The sequence below is a fragment of the Acipenser ruthenus genome, chromosome 13 (genome assembly GCF_902713425.1).
Source record: "Acipenser ruthenus chromosome 13, fAciRut3.2 maternal haplotype, whole genome shotgun sequence".
Lineage (NCBI taxonomy): Eukaryota > Metazoa > Chordata > Actinopteri > Acipenseriformes > Acipenseridae > Acipenser > Acipenser ruthenus.
The window spans coordinates 28,234,199-28,254,408 of NC_081201.1; the positions used below are offsets into that span (position 1 = coordinate 28,234,199).

General features: G+C 34.3%; 1 long non-coding RNA gene across 2 annotated transcripts in view; it reads left to right on the top strand.

Annotated features, from left to right (window-relative positions):
* LOC131696869 (uncharacterized) overlaps positions 1-20,210 on the top strand; it is a 56,076-nt gene that overhangs the window by 31,404 nt on the left and 4,462 nt on the right. The window contains exon 4 of one of the 2 annotated variants that reach the window (XR_009306755.1): positions 20,096-20,157. The exons of the other annotated variant lie outside the window; for it this stretch is intronic. This is a non-coding gene — a long non-coding RNA (uncharacterized LOC131696869). The remainder of the gene's footprint in view (positions 1-20,095; positions 20,158-20,210) is intronic. 2 annotated transcript variants of the gene reach the window in all.

Below are 20,210 nucleotides of genomic sequence, written 5' to 3' on the forward strand. Positions count from 1 at the left end.
TTAACATAAGTTTAAATAAAATGGATAATGGTCCTTAGCAATGAAAGGCATGTGTCTGGGCTGTTTAAGAATTCAACACAATTAAATCCTCTAAATTGGAGTAACATTTAGAGTTTTTGTTTAGGACCTGTTGTATAAATAACCCCTCCCCAACCCCTAAAACCCCACTGGGACAGACAGGGTTTTAATGAGGGAGGGATTATCCTGAAAAAACTGAAGGCCTAATGAGATATCATCATGCAAAAATGCCAGCTTGATACACATTAATTGGATTTTTCACTTTCTTTCTATTAATTGAACTGTATTGTCATGTTGCCCAGCTTCTGTTGGTTTCTAAGGAAGATAGCCGCCCCTAGTTTCAGTGACTAGTAGCCACAGGGCAGTGAATGGAAGCAGGTTTTAGTGGGATCAGCTATCTCATTAGAGGCTTATGACATTTGTTCTAGTCAATCCCTTTGTTGGGAAAACAGTTTGTAGTGCTCAGTCAAAGCCTTGACAGCTTATACAGTTTGTTAAGCCCTTTCCACAAGCAATTGGGCTTTTCTGTCCTATTTGTGCTCAGTGTGGTATAGTTGTGGTATGTGTGGTATTTGTGCTCAGTGTGACATATCCACCTCAAGGTGGGCCCACAGGCCTTGGGAAAGCAATTATTGTACATTTTCTGTTCACATTTAAGGGGAGAGGTGTATACACATATCACCAGAGAGCAGACGTTGTATCTATGACATCTTTTACTGAAACCAGGAGTTTTTCTTTTTTCTTTTTCTTCAACAACATATAATATATATATTATTTTTGAAGTGCCTTGAAACAGGTGCTATAAGTCTATAAAATTCTAGATAGCATTTGACAAAAATGAGAAGCTGCGGTGTTCTATATGCATGTTAGCAATGACTTCTTTGGGTATGTATTCAGATGTGAAAACTCTATTTTGATCCCACAAAACTTCTCAAACAACTACCCTGTCAAACAGCTAAAGTGTGCCCTGCAAATACTTGATGGCTCTCGCAAATTTCAGTTGCTTTTCACTTTAAACCCCACAAAGAGAGCAAGGCATCACTGGTGTAAATAACAACCACGTATACAGAATATATATATATATATATATATATATATATATATATATATATATATATATATATATATATATATATATATATATATATATATTGTTGTTGCTGTATCTCCAAATTCATACATGAATAGCCTAGGTTTGGCCAACTGTTAATAACATATTGAAAATAGATTACAAGAGCACAATAAAGTCACTAACCAAGTAAAGATGTAGTTTATCAATTTGTCAAAAATGGAAACAATCCAATAAGAAAACTGACACCTTGTTAAGATCAATTTTTGGTTGATCTATAAAACTACAACTTCAATGTATTAAACAGCTTTGCTAGTAAAATGTCTGAATCTGAGGTCATAGCTTACAAAGTGTATTGACTTTGATTGATTCTTGAGCCTAAAAAAATTAAGATTCTCAGTTACACAGCCCATCAGAATAATTGCACTAGCACATCATATACCTGGGTGTTGCACAGCAGGTTATGAGGACTTCCAAGTGGTTATTTAGAAAAATGTAAAATTAACAAACTAAATTTAATTTGTGGTTAATAGGTTTTTCAAGTTACACACAAATACACAAATGTACAAACATCAATAAAGTAGTACTTTAGATTGTTTGATGTATATTGCAGCAATACATATTGTGAAAAAACTTTGATTTTGTAATGTTCATTAAATATCACATATTGTAATATTGCACGACCAGGGCCTGGCTTCCTTTCCATACATGGAGCTAGACATAAAGATGCAGGGGTCTAGCTCACACATTGCAAGTCCTGTGTGTGAACCACATATGAAAATTGATTTTAATGGAACGTCCTTATGATTTGCATACTGACCTGTGACCTTTTTGTATCCTCTATGAATCCAGCTGCTAATGCAGTCACTGCTGGGTCACCACTGGAAACAGGGTGGTGCATCTTAGTTGGTTCTGACCTGGTGAAACCAACCTATCAAATATGGCTTTATCTTTTTCAGTGTAATCTGTGTATCTCCATTTATGAAATTTACTGAGATCGATCATCACTCATTTTGACTGCATTTATTGAACAGAATATTGGACGCCTATATACCAATACTAGATTGCAATACTATTGATCTTTGTATATAGCTGCACATGTTATGATTGGCACTATCCAAATGCAGACAGTTTTGTAAGTACAAACTGAAAATCTGAGATCTGACATTTTTAAAGCCATTTTGACAAAAGGAGCGATAACCACAATTTCTGTTTTATTAATAATGTGTGCAGCTGTATCTCGTTTTGTGATGAAAATCATCATAATAATAATAATAATAATAATAATAATAATAATAATAATAATAATAATAATAATAATAATAAAACATTAAATCTGTATAAATATATTTTTCAAGTACAACACTAGAAAAAATGAACTGCTGCTTCCTGGTACGTATTCATTTCCATGTAACCTACAACATGATTGCAGCTGGACCACAGGAGAGAAATGTTCCTATTCACATATCCCAAATACAAATACAGTGCTCTTTCACAATTCACAAATTTGGATAATTCACGATTAGGCAATGTTGACTTTAATGTGTAAGGATGTAAGGACCATTCACTGCTTCAGTACTGTGGAATACGATGTTAAAAAACAAGCAGACTATAAAACACAATAGTGGTATCTGTAGTAAAACTTAGACACATACACAATTCTGTGACAAGCACTTTGACTGTTTGTCAAGTGTCAAACTGTCAAGTGTTTGTCATAGATTTTAGAAGTTTCTTTTAGCATTACCGAAATATCAAAAAAAGCAGGACAAGTGATAATTTCTCTAATGCTAAGAGATAAGAACCTTGTAAGAGAATACATCAGCATATGAACTGAAACATATATTTACTGCTTTATTGCTGTTTACCCAGCTGGTTTATAAAAAAATAAAAAAACAGAAGTTAATGAATATGTAAACAACAGTTAAACAACCTAAAAAAAATATGTATTTACTTTGCGTCTTTATTGGATTAAATAGAGTGCTTTCACATAATAAAAATGAACCTATCCACGGTTGGGAAGTTACAGCCTGATGCACCTAAAGAATGTTATTTTAGCTTATTTTATTGTTTGTTTTTTTGTAGCACATCATATTAGTCTGCTATTAAGTTTCAAGATTCTAAAGCTTTAGAGATCATCTTCCTCAGGGTAATGGATGCTACATTCAGAACTAAATTGGCTGAGTTTTGCAATAAAACTTGTTTATACAGTACAAGACATTAAGACAATGGTGGATAGACAGACCTATAGATAGATAGTGCTTTCACAAAGATTACCGAAGTCAGAAAGTAATAGCGTACATTAGTAGAAGATCATTACCTTCCATTTTGCAATTACTTGATGAAACGGAATGGATGTCTAAACCACAGAAGTAACTGGACCATTGGTTAGCCATTGAGAAAACAGACAGTTGTGTTGATTTTGAGAGTCCAAAATGAAGTAAATTTAACAGTGTAACTAGCCGAAGCTTATTGCACTTCGTTTGTTTAGGGCAGAGGTTGTTAGCAAACAGACAGAAGCATGCAAGTTCTTAATTATAATGTTATTTTATATTTACAGATAATCAGATAAAATAAATTACAATGTTGTTCTTTTTTATTTAAAAAAAAAAAAAACTCCAATAGAATCTGTAAAGCTTTACACGGGTTAACAGAGGGTCAACCCTTAATGAAAACTCTTAATTGTTTAATCATGACCTATAGCCTTAATTAATTGATTTATCGGCTTCCAAGAGGTGTGTTTATTAGGACTAAAAATGCTAGTCTCTTTAATCACTGAGGATTCAATCATTTACATGTGATTGTCCATTATGTCAAGAAAAATAGGCGTTTAATGCCATCAACATTTAATCAAGCAGAACTTCATTAATACTCATAATTAATTAACCACGGTTTGTTGTCATCACAGTGCTACCTTTACTTTTCTGGTCTGATGGACATATTTTATGGTGATAGTTGTCCAGTCCTTTTAAGGGTCATGAATTCATATCCATGTCCCAGCACCTGTCAAGAACAAATAAACACACAACTAATTGATTCAGGACGGCTTACAGGCTTGCAGCGTCTAATTAAGTAAATGCTTAAATAGCTCTCAGCTTTTTTTGTCTGGTATATACTTTTGATTTGGAGACATATTTAAAATTACATAATGCCAAAAATGTGTCTGTTTATATATGAATTGGTTTTGGAAATGATTTACTACTCTGTTTCCTTATTAAGATGTTACTAAGGGGTAGGTGTAGTGTCGGAAGTCTTGGGTGAAATGTACTAAACAGGCACAATGCTATTTGCGACTTTTTAGGGAATGCTTTGTGTCAGCAGTTTTACTTTGCAGTTCAAGCTTAGATGTATATGTGTTTATGGGCGTTCCTGCATAAATTCACAAAAAGGTGGCAGAGGGTTCTCAAATATTATAATGAGATATGTGTGTGTATATATATATATATATATATATATATATATATATATATATATATATATATATATATATATATAACAGTATTAAAATAGGTCAAATGAATACGGAAGAGAATGCATTGTACAGATGACGTTTAAATTTAACAAAGACAATGTTATTTTGATTCTTTCACCCTTGCATGTATAGACGTTGTCCTTTGGGCACTCTCTGCTACAGCAAACCACAACTCAGCTCCCGTTATTTAATTGAACAATGTTGCACGACTCTCGCAATGTATAAAGCTAGAAATCTCGCTAAGAAGGTGCAACAAATATTTACATTTGTATATTGCAGCTCTCTTCATTAACATATTTTATCTTAATATATACGACAAAATGTTTACTTTGCTAAGTGTCACAACAAAAATGCAAATTGCGGTATGTTTGCCCTGAGACTGGACCATCTTAGTACACCTACCCCTAAGTCTTGTATTAGAGCACATAAAAGCCTTTATGTGGTAACTTTTGAATTATTAACATGCACTGTTCTTGGTACCAATAACTTTATTGTATCAGTACACATTTAACATGGAATATAAGCATAGTTGCAAAAAAGTGATAATTTATTTTTTTTCATATTTGACAATGGCAGCCATCCATATGTTGTTACAATATAAATATTATATAAAAGTGTTGTGCCAGCTTTCACAGACAGTTCTACTGGTTTGGTCAATCCATTCCAGAATGGAGTCTACCAATCTATAATGGTGTTATTCAGTAATGTTCAAAATCATTATGAAAGAAACCCCTTACAAAGCTATAAAAGGTGACCTGAGCAAAACTCAGTATCAGAGCCTCTGGAGTAAACATCCTTACTAATGCACCTCCCAAGTTCCTTTGTTACAAAACTTGGTATTTTTATTAGTTCAGTAAACGTCCACACATGTAATGGTACAGCAGATAAAACTAGACCAAGGAGACACTTATTGACCTTTCACCTTGGTGGTCAATGAATGAATTTCAAGATATTTGCTTGAATTTCATCATACAACACATACTTCACCATGGATAGATTTATTATTAAGATTATTAAAAATCTTAAGACTTTAATTGTCTTTCTCTCATATAATCTATGACATTACTGCTCCAAGTGGTTTGTTAATGTTTCGAATCAACTGAAAATGTAGGTATGCCATATTAGTTTTACTGTATTAGATTTTGGCAAAGAAGCATATTTTTAATTATGTCTTTTAATAGCAGGGATCTTAGATTCTTAAAGTGATTACTATGTTTCATTTTCCCTGTACACACATGTTCTAAAGCCCCTCACTATTAGACACTATTGAAAGAAGGACAAGAACAGTGACTGCAGGTATCTCTATAGCCAGTGCCCACTTTTGCCAGCTTTTGATTAAAAGCAGGCAAGATGTGCATGGATAGGCAAGCCAATGTTAAAAATGTTTCTTCCCCTATGGGAACTGCTTACCCCTTCAATACAAAGACTCCCTCGCTATGCATTACTGAAAGCTGGAAACTTGCTTCATTACTAACACAAGGTAGAATCCCAAATGAACCTGTGATTCTTGGACAGGAGTCACAGTCTGGAGAGTGCAATACAATTACACAATCTTACTTTTAGGTATATATTATTATTATTATTTATATATGGATTTATGGATTTATTTATTTGTTTATTTTAAATAGATGTAATAGATTATACAATGTAAACTGTTGTATATTTCTGGGGAGTTCAGAGTTACTCATTGCTTTTCACCTAGAAAAAAGTAAAAACTGGAAAAAATCAGAACTGTTTTGTAAGGCTAATATCCTTTTTTTTAAGTAATACATTTATCTGTAGCATATTTTTGTCTACCACCATTGTAAAATACATTGAGCAATCAATTAGGGGAGACAGAAGCGCATTAGCACCTAATTAAGGCATTGGAGAATTGCACTTCAGAGCACACTTGATTCCTTGTTATTAAATTTAGTGCTTGGATCAGCTAGCAAAGCATTCTGGACAGGCAAAGGAAGAGCGAAAGAGAGAGAGCACTCAACAGCAAAGTCACACTTTGATGCCCTTTCTATAGATTATTATGTAAACATGCTGGAAGCATAAAATAACTTTGTTTTGAAGGAAGCCCAAAATGAATTCAGATGTAGTTAGTCATCTTGAAACAACACTGTTGCCTTTTGTTTTGTATGAGTTATTCATACCCAGAAAAGCAGGCAGACCTCAATATAGTAAAGGTCAAAGGTGCAGCAACAACCCTATGAAACAAGGACCCCCTTCCCCAGCAAGAGCCATCAGCCATAGGCAAAGGCTGATAAATAACGAAGAAACAAAAAAGAGAAGGTCCTACTTAGTTACAGTAGTATGGAAAATAAAATAACAGTGCAAACTTTGTAGGCTGACATCATCACCCCCCCCCCCCCCCCCCCCCCCCCTTCCACCACTCTTTTCATTGCTAATTAACAGATTACTCAAAAGAGGCACCTCTGAAGTGGAAAGGCGATGACTTTACCGTCTAATAGGGAGGTTAATCAGAAGCAGGTGTGTCCACACTTCTAGTGTTGCCCCTTTGAATCACTATGACTTCACTTTTATCAGCATAATATGGCCCCCCATACTCTGCATCGTCTATCTTGACCTGGACTAATCTTGAGGCATTGTCGTGGGGAAGGGGCTTCTGTAGTTGAATAATAAAAAAAGGCTAAATTGGATACTTGTTGGCAATGAGCCTTCCTTTTGTATGCATTGTCAAAGCTATATTTATAAAACTGACTGGCTGAATCTTCTGAGCAATTTATGTAGAATGGGACTCACATGGCAGATTGAAGCAGACACTCTAAAACAGAAACACAATAAGGAGGGGGACCGAAAAAAAAGCACAAGGGTGGCACAGGGTCTCTGATTTGAGCCTGTTTTCATTCATTCCTTCGATATTCTATTCCAGGTTCTGCTTCAGAGAAATTTCTATTGTAAACGTTTGAATGGGAGACTTTAGAAGTGTCTGTTCGTCTATTAATTAGGACTAGCTGCGGCTTCCGCTCCCCGCAAAGCCTTTATCATTTTTTTTTATTCTTTGCAGAATTTAATCCCATTCCTGGGCAGTGACATAAACGAAATAAAAAGATGCACTCTGATTTCAGTTTAAAAAAAAAAAAAGAAAAAAGCAGACCCGGTGTAAAATAATGCCTCCACCGCCTGTAAGTAACTTTTATTCTGAACTGTATGTGAATGCTCTGCATTCAAAATAAATCTTATTTAAGCCAGTCACAGCTTAAGTGAAAATAAGCAGCCATGTAGTAGCAGAAAATACTGTTTCTTAATAAAATACAGTAGTCTGTTGTTTATGCTGTAATAAAGTATGGTCTGCATTCGTCAAGTTAACTTGTGTTTTGCAATGTGAAAATACTTAATAGTGCAAATGATTTAAAACGTTTTTTGCTGACTAATCTACAATTATTATTATTATTATTATTTATTTCTTAGCAGATGGTTGAAGTTTAGCACTTTGCTGACATCCACACTAAATTGACTGAATACATTTTTTCAGAAGATTAAATAAACTTACAACTAATATAGTGAGCATGTGTAGTTGTGTGTGTGTGTGTGTGTGTGTGAGGGGGGGGGGGGGGGGGGGGGGTACTTGAGACCAAAAAATTACTACAGTTAACAAATTTAAGCTCAAAACCTGACATTTCTCTATACAAAATCATATGCTGGATTGTAAATATTGTTCACAATTCATACACATTTGTAATCTGTAAAAGCAGGTTGGTATGTACAAAATACAATATCCATCAGAAATAACCGAGTACGCAGGAAAAACCAAGTGTACCCTGACAGTCACCTTCCTCATGGAAACATTTTGACTGGAAGATATTTCTACCTGGTCAGATATTCACCCAGATTCACTTTTTGAAATAACATATTAATCAAAATGTGATAAATATGTAGGCATCTGTTCTTTTAAGGAGCTATTTTGACCTTGCAACAGACAAAAATAAATTCCCATAATAACCAGAAAATATTAAAGCCTTCATTTTAATTAATTTTACTACCATACGCACGAAGCGTTGTCTGATGCTTTTATGCTGATTCCAGAGCAATGACAATGTATGACCTTACGATCGTACTTTGTCATTTTGAACTGAATTATTATTAATGTGATGGTGCAAAATGTTACTTCCCCACAATGACCTAGTGATACCAGGTTAACACTGTTTACAAAAGGCTAAACATTATATTAGAGCTACTGCACCAAAATCAATATCTGTTTCTGTTTTGTCAGATCATCTTTTTAAAAATCAATGGCAGGCTACAAGGGTATCTTTTCTGAGGTGGCAGTGGGATTTATTGAAATTTGGATGTATTTGCTGTATTAACTATGATGATTGTTGTCTGCAGTTTTCACAATGGATTAATTACGTGTTTAAAAGGCTATGAAAAAAATCAATGACCAAGTATTTCTTAGTGTCCAACAAAAAAAAAAAACTGCAGATGCCAAATCCTGTTCAAAGACTGGCTGTAAGAAAAGTAATCCAATTCTTTGTGCTTTGTGCTCCTGCAAATTCTCAAATTTTACATCATTTTAGTAGCGTTTTGGCATTTTTCAAAATCAATTTATATAGTCTATAAAAACTGCTGTGTGGCTTTTTAGTTGTTTTTACAGATATTTTAGCAGGTCACTATAAGGTGCATATAGTGCATATTGGTAGGGTTTCCCCAAAATTGTATTATCACTTGTTTGCTCACCATATATATATCATCATCATCTTCAGCCTTTTTCAATCCACTGCTGGATTGGGCCTCCCCAAGATTCTTCCACAAAAGTTTGTCTGCTGCGTCCCTCATTCACGTTGCTCTGGCGTGTTTCCTAATTTCATCTTGCCATCTTCCTGGAGGTCTTCTTCTTGGTCGCTTTGTATTTCTTGGGATCCAGTCTAGTATCAAATTGGTCCAGCGATGGTCTGTTCTTCTTGCTAGATGTCTGGCCCACTGCCATTTCAGTTTTTTTTTTTTATAATAACATTGCATACTTTTGTTTGTGCTCTTATCCATGCATATATATCAATCATAAACAAAAGCAACGGCCAATGGCTGCTGCCAAGGGTACAAGCCCTGTTTACAGAGATAACTGGTTTTAGATGTACAAATTAAACCGGTAAAAAAAAAACATGTTTGCGATACCCTATAGTCTATCGCTAACTGAATGACAAAACATACCTACTTTTTCTTAATTTGTACCACCACCATCATCTGAAAGCAAAATCAATAAATAGTATAACAATATACATAGAATACAAGCTCTGAAAGCTGAAGCTATAAGCAATGATTGCTTTCAAAAGGTTAATTTTTAATACATTTTTACTACATAGTCGAGAACATGAGATATAATTGCAATTTTGGACAGCAGATCACTTGGTTCAGAGTATAACACGTTTTCAGCTATAGAATAAAAAGAAAACATGGTACTGATTATTTTTTATTTGAATGTACTTGGGGGGCAGATTAAATCTACATTCTGTGCGTTTTCAGATTGTTTGTCCTGTATCTCTTTTCTAGATACAGTATTAGATTTTACAGTAGCTATCTATAAACCAGCACAGTGTATTCGGCACACTTTTCTGGTCCCATGCGATGTCAGGTTACACAGGTTTTACTAAACACTATTAAATGCGGTAATGATATAATATGTTTAACAAATGCTCCATTATTGAGTTGCAAGTAACATATTTTACAGTTTTTTGTTGGCTTTGTATGAAAAATATATGAAAATCCAGCATTTACCCGTAAAAAATAATGTAATTCTGTGTAAACTTGCTAATTGATCTGATTTGTTTTGGTGCATTTTTTACAGATTTACAAACTTACAGCAAGTTTAACAGTTTTGTGTTTACACTGCTATGATTTAAAGCTTTTTAACAGTGTAAAGCCATATTTACATGTGAAACTAAAATACACAATGCATACTAGTACTGGGAAATTATTCAGAAATTCAGAATGCAGCATTTTATTGATCAAAACACAGAAACTGATTTAACACAATGGTTCTGATATCTCATCAGTGAGAGGAAAAATGTTTAACAGTTCCTTATATATTTTATAATTTATGACCAAGGATAATTTAATGCAAACACAGCTGACACTGTCATTTTAAATTTCTCGATGGGATGTGTAAGTCCAGCAGCATTTTGAGAAATATGAGTAAGGGTACATTTTTACATTTTAAACACAAGTTTAGGTAGGGATGCATCAGTATATCAGTCTACAAACATTGCCATGCCTATGTCATAATCCTCTGCTATGGGTCTCCATTTGCCTTAAGATTCACTTTGCCTCATTAGTTAACACACTTTCTTAGTTTTTAACAATGCCTTAGCTTGAGTTCTCCCAGCAGAAATCCCTTAGTCGATATTCCCGGGGCCTGGAGCACAGTTTCAGTATGATAGAAGTTTTTTTTTCTCTCTCTCTACTTACTGGTTTAAGACTTGTAATTATCTCTTGCTGGGGGAGGCTGTAAATTGGATTAGAGTGGTGAGTCTCAGCTGAATGAATTACCGCCATCTCCCCACTTGGTGGGCCGCACTTTGATAAAGTGCGGAAAAACGGATTTGGATTCGGCCTTAGCATTCATGGCTTCCTTGTGGAAAAAATGAAATTTTCCAACAGAAGGGGCTAGTGTGCCAGCAGTATCTGTCCACGGCATATATGATCTGGTCCCGCTCTTCTGGAAATGCAATTACCTGTGTTATCAGGGACGAGAAAAGCTGCAGTTTGGCAGATCCACCTGCCAAAGCCACCTACTTTTTATATTGCACAAAACTATAAATGTTCTTTTACTTTGTTTAACTATAAACTAATTTCCTAGGTTATTGGATAAAAAACGAATCGCGCACTGGTTTGGTTACGCATCACATTTCACATATTTAATTTTTTTGCATTGGTTTTTGTTTTAAACAGTTTTGGAAACGGTTAATAAAGATAATGGGACAAGAAAAAAGTATAACGAAAAAAAAAAAAAATAATAATAATAATAATAATAATAATAATAATAATAATAATAATAATAAAAAGTGTTCTCTAACATAAGTTTGAACGCTTTGAAATTCAAGTTAAGCTTTGACATCAGAAAACAGTATACAAATTGTTTCTGGAAATAATTATTCTCTTATTTAAAAATAAATAAAAAAGCCGGTTGGCTCATTACAGTGTAATTATGAATCTGAATGCTTCCATTGGTCCATTTTCTTTTAAAACGATTTGCTTCAGTAATAAGTATAATGCAGCAGTGCATATCCAACAAGACTGCATCCCCAAACTTCTGCCCCAGAAATAGAGCTGTGTGAAAGAGATAAAAGAAACCCAGCAGCAACAAAAGTTTTATGAAAATTACTTAATAGCTCTTGAACCTTTTTAATGTTTTCCATGTGTTCAAAGGAATCAACCTGCGATACATTATGTGAATATTTCGTACAGTAGAAAGTAGAAAATGACCTAATTGTCCATCATTTATTCGGTGAAAAACCTAAAAAACTTGAAAGCAAATATAACATTTTTGTTTACTGTCGCATTACAAGTTCATGTTTAATGCCTACAGTATTATTATTATTATTATTATTATTATTATCATTATTATTATTATCATTATTATTATTATTTTTATTACACAGTAATGTCACTTTCTATTCACAATATTAGCTTTCCGAATAGAGTAGTAATTCTGTATTTATGTAATCACTTTTGCTGGCACTTACATAGCTGCTAGTTCCTGAAATACTGGAAAGATGATCTAAGAATAATAAAATGCTTACTGTTTTTTATTGGACTTTTTCTTTTGAAGTTTTCTCTAGATTGCTTGTGTTTGTCAAAGTCTTCCTAAAGTATTCTGTGGGGGTGTTAATAGTGGGGGATTCCTGTACAAAGTGGGAGACTCGTTGTGTCATTCACAGTGTTTATACAAGATATGGGATGTTTTCAGTACTCCTAGCTACTAATTCATTTATTATTACCTAGATGAAATATGTGTGGGGAAAAAAAATAAAATTATTCTTCATCATACCAAGCAATCTACTTTTGTTTATCAAATCCTGACATGATTTAATGCCAAATCACAAAATAAAAAACAGTACTGTAGTTTAATGTTTTGTGATGGATTATTCTGCTAAAAAGACTCATACAGATTTTAGCTTGGAAAGGATTTTAAAGAAGCATCAAAGAACACAGTCAGCTTGCAACAAGAACTAAATTGACCCAATTCCTTATATGTGTGCTATATTATTATTTCATGAAGGAATAGTGGTGGCTGGTGACCAAGACACATTCCAAACTACAACCTTATCATTATATCTGTTTGTGCGTGTAAACTAAACTTTTCAAGCAGCATAAAACATTATAAAGCTGCATACAGACAGACAGATTAAAAGAAGGGGAAGTACAGCAAGGAAGTAAATGATAACTGTACCTTATACAGCTAGACATTTTCAGTTGTCCATTGCTGCTGCTTTTTTTTTATGACATTTGATTAAAACATGATCTTATATTTGAGTTTTTGACAATACTATTAAATAATTTCACAGATTGAATCAACATAACCAAGGAGAAAAAAACTTAAAGGGTTCAAATTGTTCTGTGATTTACAACCCAGTTAAAGTTAATCTAAACATGTTAACTGACACAAAAGAACCAATTGCTTAGCTACATTTAGAAAAAAAATCAGTTGGGTTGTATGTGAGCTATGAGACTGTGACAGGGTACCAGTTTTTCTTTTTACTAGTACAACAGTATATTACTATAATGGGGCTTATGCAGATATCTGTCAGACAAAGACAATAGGAAACAAACTAAATTCAATGCATATACTATTATAAGTGGCCATCTATGTAGTTTGTCAGTGCTTCCATATTTTTCTGAATGTAATTTACACTCTCACAATAGTTTTCCTTGGAAAAAGTGATTGTTAGCTTTCCTTGAAGATGTTTACAGATTATATCATATTGAGGTCAGTTGCATTTGGATGAATTTCCTAAAACGGGTGAATCTATTGGATTTCAAAGTGACAAATGAAGGTGAAAGTTTGGGGGACCTGTGGGATAAAATTGTGCTTGCTTTAAACCATTCACATTTTTGCTTTTAATTATAATTTATAAACCATGTATAGGAAATCAATCATCCACAGCTATTCATTTCTCAAATTTCCAGTACTTATTATTCTGTGTACAATTATATAGTTACAGTTAATAAATAAAAATAAAAAAGTTTTTATGTTAATAGCAGTTCCTGAGCACAATCTTCATTTTTGTGATTTATAATAAGTTACTATGTGAGAAATCTGTGACGGTCTTTAGTTAAAAAACAAACAAAAACGGCTTCTTCATATACTAACCGGATATGTGTCAGGAAGAAATTAATCTGTTTTCCTTTTCTTAGTAGCTTCTATTCTCTTTCATCTTTAATTTCCTGCTGTGTCATCTACATCAAACAGAGGACAAACTAGCCCTCCATGCACCCAGCGAGCTGGCTCTCATCCCCACTGCTCTTTTAACTTATTCTTTTAGCCCACTCCCGAGGACAATCCCTGAAGGTAGAAAGAAGGTTGAAAAAAGATAATTAAATCTCAAAAACATTTGGAGCAGCTTTCACAAGCAAACAGTTGGGGGTTTATTTAGAGCACAGTGAGGGTGGACTAATTTACACCATTGCACTATGGGAATCGGACATTCTTATTGGCTGTGCCTGTGCGCTTTGAATGAGTGCATATCTGGGCCTTGCATCTGAAATTACTGAAACAAAGACAGGGAAGATCAATCTGTACTAAATACAAATTAGGCCTCTGTTGTTAATTGTTTCAGACTGTTTCAAAATTAATTGTTTTCTAATTTGTTGGAAAATATATTTTTTTGGCTCTTATTTAAAAAGTTGAATGCAAGTTCTTATATCTTCAGGTCAGCCCACTTTGGTATTGTTTTTTCTATTCTCGGAGCTCAAGTAATTTTGTAAATGAAGTAGTAGGCATGTTTTAGTTTGTCCAAACCCAAATTTGCTTTTTAGCTCCAGTTCTTGCTTAATTTTACTGAGCATTGACACTTCTTTTACCAGCAGTAGTATGTTTGAGCTGAGACGTCACTCGGGTTTTTAGTACTGTGTAAGATATGTATCAGACTTTACTGCTTCAGGAAGCCCAGCTGGCAAACCACCTGTTATTTTTAGCATTGCAAAAGCCTCAAGTTTCAGGTATTACACTGGCAAACACTGTGAAGAAAAACAGCTGCACTTTTCTTGGAGCCATCAACAAAATAAATAAACACATTAGATTTGCCTAGGTGATTAAAACTGTACATACTTTAGTTTTAGTTTGTTGTACTGTATATTACCAATCAATGTCTCATTCGTAATTGGTATAATAAAGAATAGAACACTGCTTAATACATAAATACTGAAAAGAACAGATGCTAAAATAATTTCAGGAGTTATTCTTAATGTTTCATTTTAAAAGAAAATATCCAAAAATAAGAGCAGTTATGTAATTTCACAGGTAGTAAGTAATACATACACTCCCTAGCAAACTCTTATTAAGTCCACCAGAGGGATAGCTAGAAAATCTGAGGAATACTGATGCAACTTCTTCTTAAGAAGCTGGTGTGAGCAAAGTAGGTCAACATGCCCTGTGTTATGTGTTGATTATCTAATTTTATTAAGAAATAAACAAACACCATAGAATTTTGGGATTGAGACATAGTTAAAAAAAAAAATCTTGTATCAAAAGGGAGAGACAGAAACGGAAGTTAGACTGAGAAGTTGTTTATAGTTTGAACAACACCAGTACTGTATTTACTGTAGAAATATTGCATGAATCACTAGTATAGGGAATTTGGGGACATGCTGTAGGAGCGTTATATCTGAGGCGAGTTATAACCGAGAGCCTTATAGCGAGGGAGCACTGTATATACATCATGTAATCAAAAAAACTAGAAAATGATATCGCAAAACTACTGGAAGCCATAATAGTAGTACATTATTTCATGTTAGATTTTGAAATGTCACATTTGTTTTTATTTTTGTCAGTTTTTAGTTAAGTATATGGAAAATTCCAAAGCTGTATGCAATTCAATATGTTAAATTAACATTATTCACAGCAGGTTTCATTTGGCTTTAAATTAGTTAATTCTATAGGGTGATGCAAAACTTTTGTCCATAGCTATACACTTCCAAGAGAACACCTCTAAATGCTAAGAAAGATCTATAAAATAAAATAAGCACAATTTAGAAAACACTTAGCCATGTCTTGTTTTTGTATGTTCAAAAAATCTATTACTTTCAGCAGTTGTCTTTTTTATGGCAGTCTTGTCTTGAAATGCTCTTGTTTCGTATGAATGTCACACATTATTAGGTCTTGCATGCATTGCGAAAGATGTATTGCAAATGCCAGGATATGCGTAAAACAATTGTCAGCTATATTTTACTGTATTCTCCCAACATCAAAAATTTAGGAAAGGTCAACAGTTATAATTAGGGCTTGAAGTTTTCGGTTTTTACCGATAATAACTGAAAAAACACCCTACTTAGAAACAAGACTTATTTAGAAAATGTTTTTATTTTTTATTTTTTAACAGATAAACCTAGGTTTTGGCAATATATTTTAAATAATGTCAATCATGCACTACTCTCTTTCTACATAAAGAAAATGGCTTTCACAGGTGCGCAGTGTGCAAAGATATTGCTACTGACCAATCAGCCATTTTTGTAGACTTACGTAAAAGAATATACTTGTTAGAGTGACTAGTTACTGGGGTTGGCTGAAAAAAACTCTATAGTGTTAGATACACGGGCGGTAATGCGGCATGAAACGAAATCTGTTACTTCTCACAATTATTGGATTCAAAGTGCATCCAAGGTTCTACATTGCCTGAATCCTAAATGTGGACATCCTCACTTCAACACAGTAAATTAACCTTTGTATATGTATTAGTGAAACGTACATGCAATTTATTATAGAAACTGAAAATTGATGCGTTTGAGTGGTGTTTATTTTTAATAACCGATTTTGCCAAATAATAATAAAAACTGAACTAAAAAAAAAAAAAAAATCAAGCCCTAGTTATAATAAACTTTAGTTTTAATAGCCACAATAAATAAGTAATAATACATATATAATTGTGTTATATGAAGATGTTATAACAACAACATTAAAAAATATGCAACTAACTGAGTATTAGAAAAAATATATAGGTATAATAGTCCTACACGTATCTCACATGAATTCAGAAATCTTTCGAGGTTGACATTAGAGTTCAGGACACTGGCCAGAGATTTGGGGGATCCATTCACTTTGTTGGCAATGGCAAATGTATATTGTGTTACAATTTTTTTAAAACCCAGCTAGCATGGTGAGGATTATGTATTGCGTTAACACCAATACGCCTACACTGGGTCTACACTTCCAGCGTCTAAGCTCCACTTTAAATGATTGGATAATTGAGAGCGCCACCACAAAATTCAGTTGAGACACTGAGGAATGGCGGCCACTGTGTTACCCAACATCATTTTCTGCTACAAATGTAAAAAAAAAAAAAAAACAAGAAAGAAGACTACTGTTTGGTTCTGAATGTGAAAATAAGCAAAGGGAAACATTTGCATTGTTTAACATGGACGGCTCTATGGGATCCAGAGCTATGATACATTTCCTTATTGCCTATGTGGGGGTTATTTTTCAGTTATGGTTTATGTGCGCTCAGAGAAGAGTGGCTTGTATCATATCAGACACATACTACACTAATACCATTACAGAAACAAGGATCGATGTACTATGCATTGTTATTCCTATTCAACCCTGCAACAACGGCTATGACAAATCTAACATTATAATTCTGATTTGCACAGACCTAACCATGTTAAAATATAACCTTGTGATTAAATGTAATATGCATAGTTTTAGCAAACTACACCCTCCCCCCCTCCAAACACGTACACACATAAAAACCACAGCCACACTGCATTTCTCCTTGTTTTTGATCTTCAGATGTTCATAAGGATAATGACTACAAATTAAGGATGAAGGTGAGTGATCACAATGTGGCCCACCCACCCCAGCTGGCCTTTTTAACTTCCCTTATATGTGTATCTTCTTGACTCTTGCCGAAGACCTAATGAACTCTATGGGAAAGATATCAAGTGAAACAAAAATAGGTGGAAAGTAGGATTAGGATTCATCAAAAATCTCTTCAGTGCTGTTATTGTGCTTTTATTCCTCATGTGGGACCTCAGGTATAGGTGACTATCTTGTGTTTATGGAATTCAGGCCAACATGCTCTTTTACCACTGTGCTTCACTTTGCACCAGCACTGTACTATATCCCATACAATGCTATGTGAAATAGTTACATATATGTACCTACAAAAGGGGCTTTTATTGCTTGAAAGGTATGCAGATATCTGATACTGACAGTTTCTTGTTAGCGCGCTCACATCGACATATGCTAGTTCTCATTTCCTATGCTGTTGCTCACAATAATTAAAGGTGCCATATTATAAAAGACAAGTCATGTGTCTTGCTGCAGATGACATACTTTTAACACACTTTTTACTGTAAAAAGCCATTAGGTTAATGACTGAAAGTTTGACCATAACATTCATATCGTTCTTTTGATCCAGTTAGTTAATCAACAATTAAGAATTATTAATAAGGTTTCAAATGTTATCCTGTTGTATTAATTACTTTTAACCAAGCAAGTAAGCATAACCATTATTATTATAATTGATTAATTTATTTATTTATTTGCTATAAAAGTTATGTTTTGGATTTGACCATTTTTTTCACCCTACAAGGGGATGTTTTGCCTCTTCTAGGATAACAGAATGTATTTTCTTTCACATCATAAGTTTTTAATGTGCACTTTAAATGATTCATGTCAATCAAACATCTGTTAAGCATTCCCCTTGTCAGGAGCAGCACCTGTTGACCTCTGACTGACCTCAAAAGGTAAGAAGAGTGCTGAATGCAGGAGCCTGCCAGTTTCCTATTTCATGGTGCATTGGCGAGAAGAGAAACGGAAGCTTTATGGCAACTGTTTACCTTTGAACAAACTCACTTGTGAGAGACCTGAGTGGTGAGATTTTATTTTTTTCAATGCACAGGGAAAAAAAATAATGTTTCACTAGGGACCGGGAGGTGAAATTTTTCTCATCCAAATGGATTGCAATTTCCCTCCATTTAGCACCTGAAGGTAATTAGCTTGAAGAGATTGCAGAGTGAGAAACACGTTCATGGAACATTAACTCTCATACATTCTCCAGTTGCAGGGAATTAATAGGAAAGATTAAAGTTTAAAGAGAGCAAAATGCCATTACCTCACAAACCACCTCTCTGTGCCACTTACTATCCTTTGCTAACCTAAACTCTCTACTTTTCTGTTCTTTTAAGCAATATTTCATAATAGGGCTGCTACCAATATTAGAATACAGTAGCTGGGCTCACCCTGTGTATGACTGAAGGCTATGCAGTTTTCTCTGTATGAGTGTGTGTGTGTGTGTGTGTGTGTGTGTGTGTGTGTGAGTATATCTGTTAGGAGGCCCAGTAGCCTGCAGCTTCATTTTTCCTCCCTAACAGCTTCTTGCCTGCTTTCTCTGTCCTGTGACGCGTTACGCTAATTACTACCCTGGCACCCGTTAATCTGGGCAGCATGCTGAGTAAATGTAAATGCAAAATCCAATTTCATAAAGGTCTTAATGGTAAATTATCATCCTAACTAACACAGATCTTGTTAATTACACTGTGCTCTCTTTCCAGAATTTTCTAATGTGTTTTTATATGCTAAAAATTCCCCAGGTACCTCTCTAAAAACAACCACATTATTTTATTTTTATTATTTATTAGTTTATTTTTTATTTATTTTTTTTTAGGGGAGGGAGGGGGCATGCTGGTGGCAATGAACATTCGAGGCCATACACTTAAGAGATTCAATCACAGCTTCAGAATTTCAGGGTGAAAAAAATGAAATTGAGACATGGTAGAATTTATTGCCCAGAAAATTCCATTCTACTATCTGATTTGAAAAGTCCAGTCCTCCTAGCTTCAGAAAATCTATTTTTCCCATTTTAATACCCCGCGTAACAGTCTTCATAATTCATTCGAGTGTGTTAAGCGTAGTTTTATTAGATCTGAAACAAATTTTGGTGGGAGATCCTATAGGTCATTAACCATGGAGTAATTTTATCCTTGTTTCCCTAATGATGCCATAATGGCGAGTGAATTTCTTAACTAAAGACCAAAGAACATTTTGAAGGTCAGCTTCATCTGCAAGCTCCTTCAAGCGCTTCTCAGAGAGATTGGAAAAGTCGGAGATTTTTGAAGAGTCATTAATAACGTTAAAGCTGAAAGCCTATTTGCGTTCTCGCTTTCTACCTTTTAATTTCATACTCTTTTTTTCACTTTCTCTCTCCTTCCTTCTCCTCTGTTCTGCAGTTGCCCTCATGCAGAAAGAATGGAGTGCCGAGCGGGAGGGCAAAAATGGCAGCGTAGTGACATACAGATCCCAGATGTGATGCTGCAATAATTTAAATTTTATGCCTTTGTTATCACTTTAATCATTTTCTTTATTCGTTTTGTTTCAGCGATCAGAGAGAGACACCTGATAGGGCGAAATACCAGGGGAACAATTTTTATTTGGAATGTGGTGAGAAGTCTAATTAGAATTTGAATTTTGCTGAGCCTTGAAATGGTTGGTAC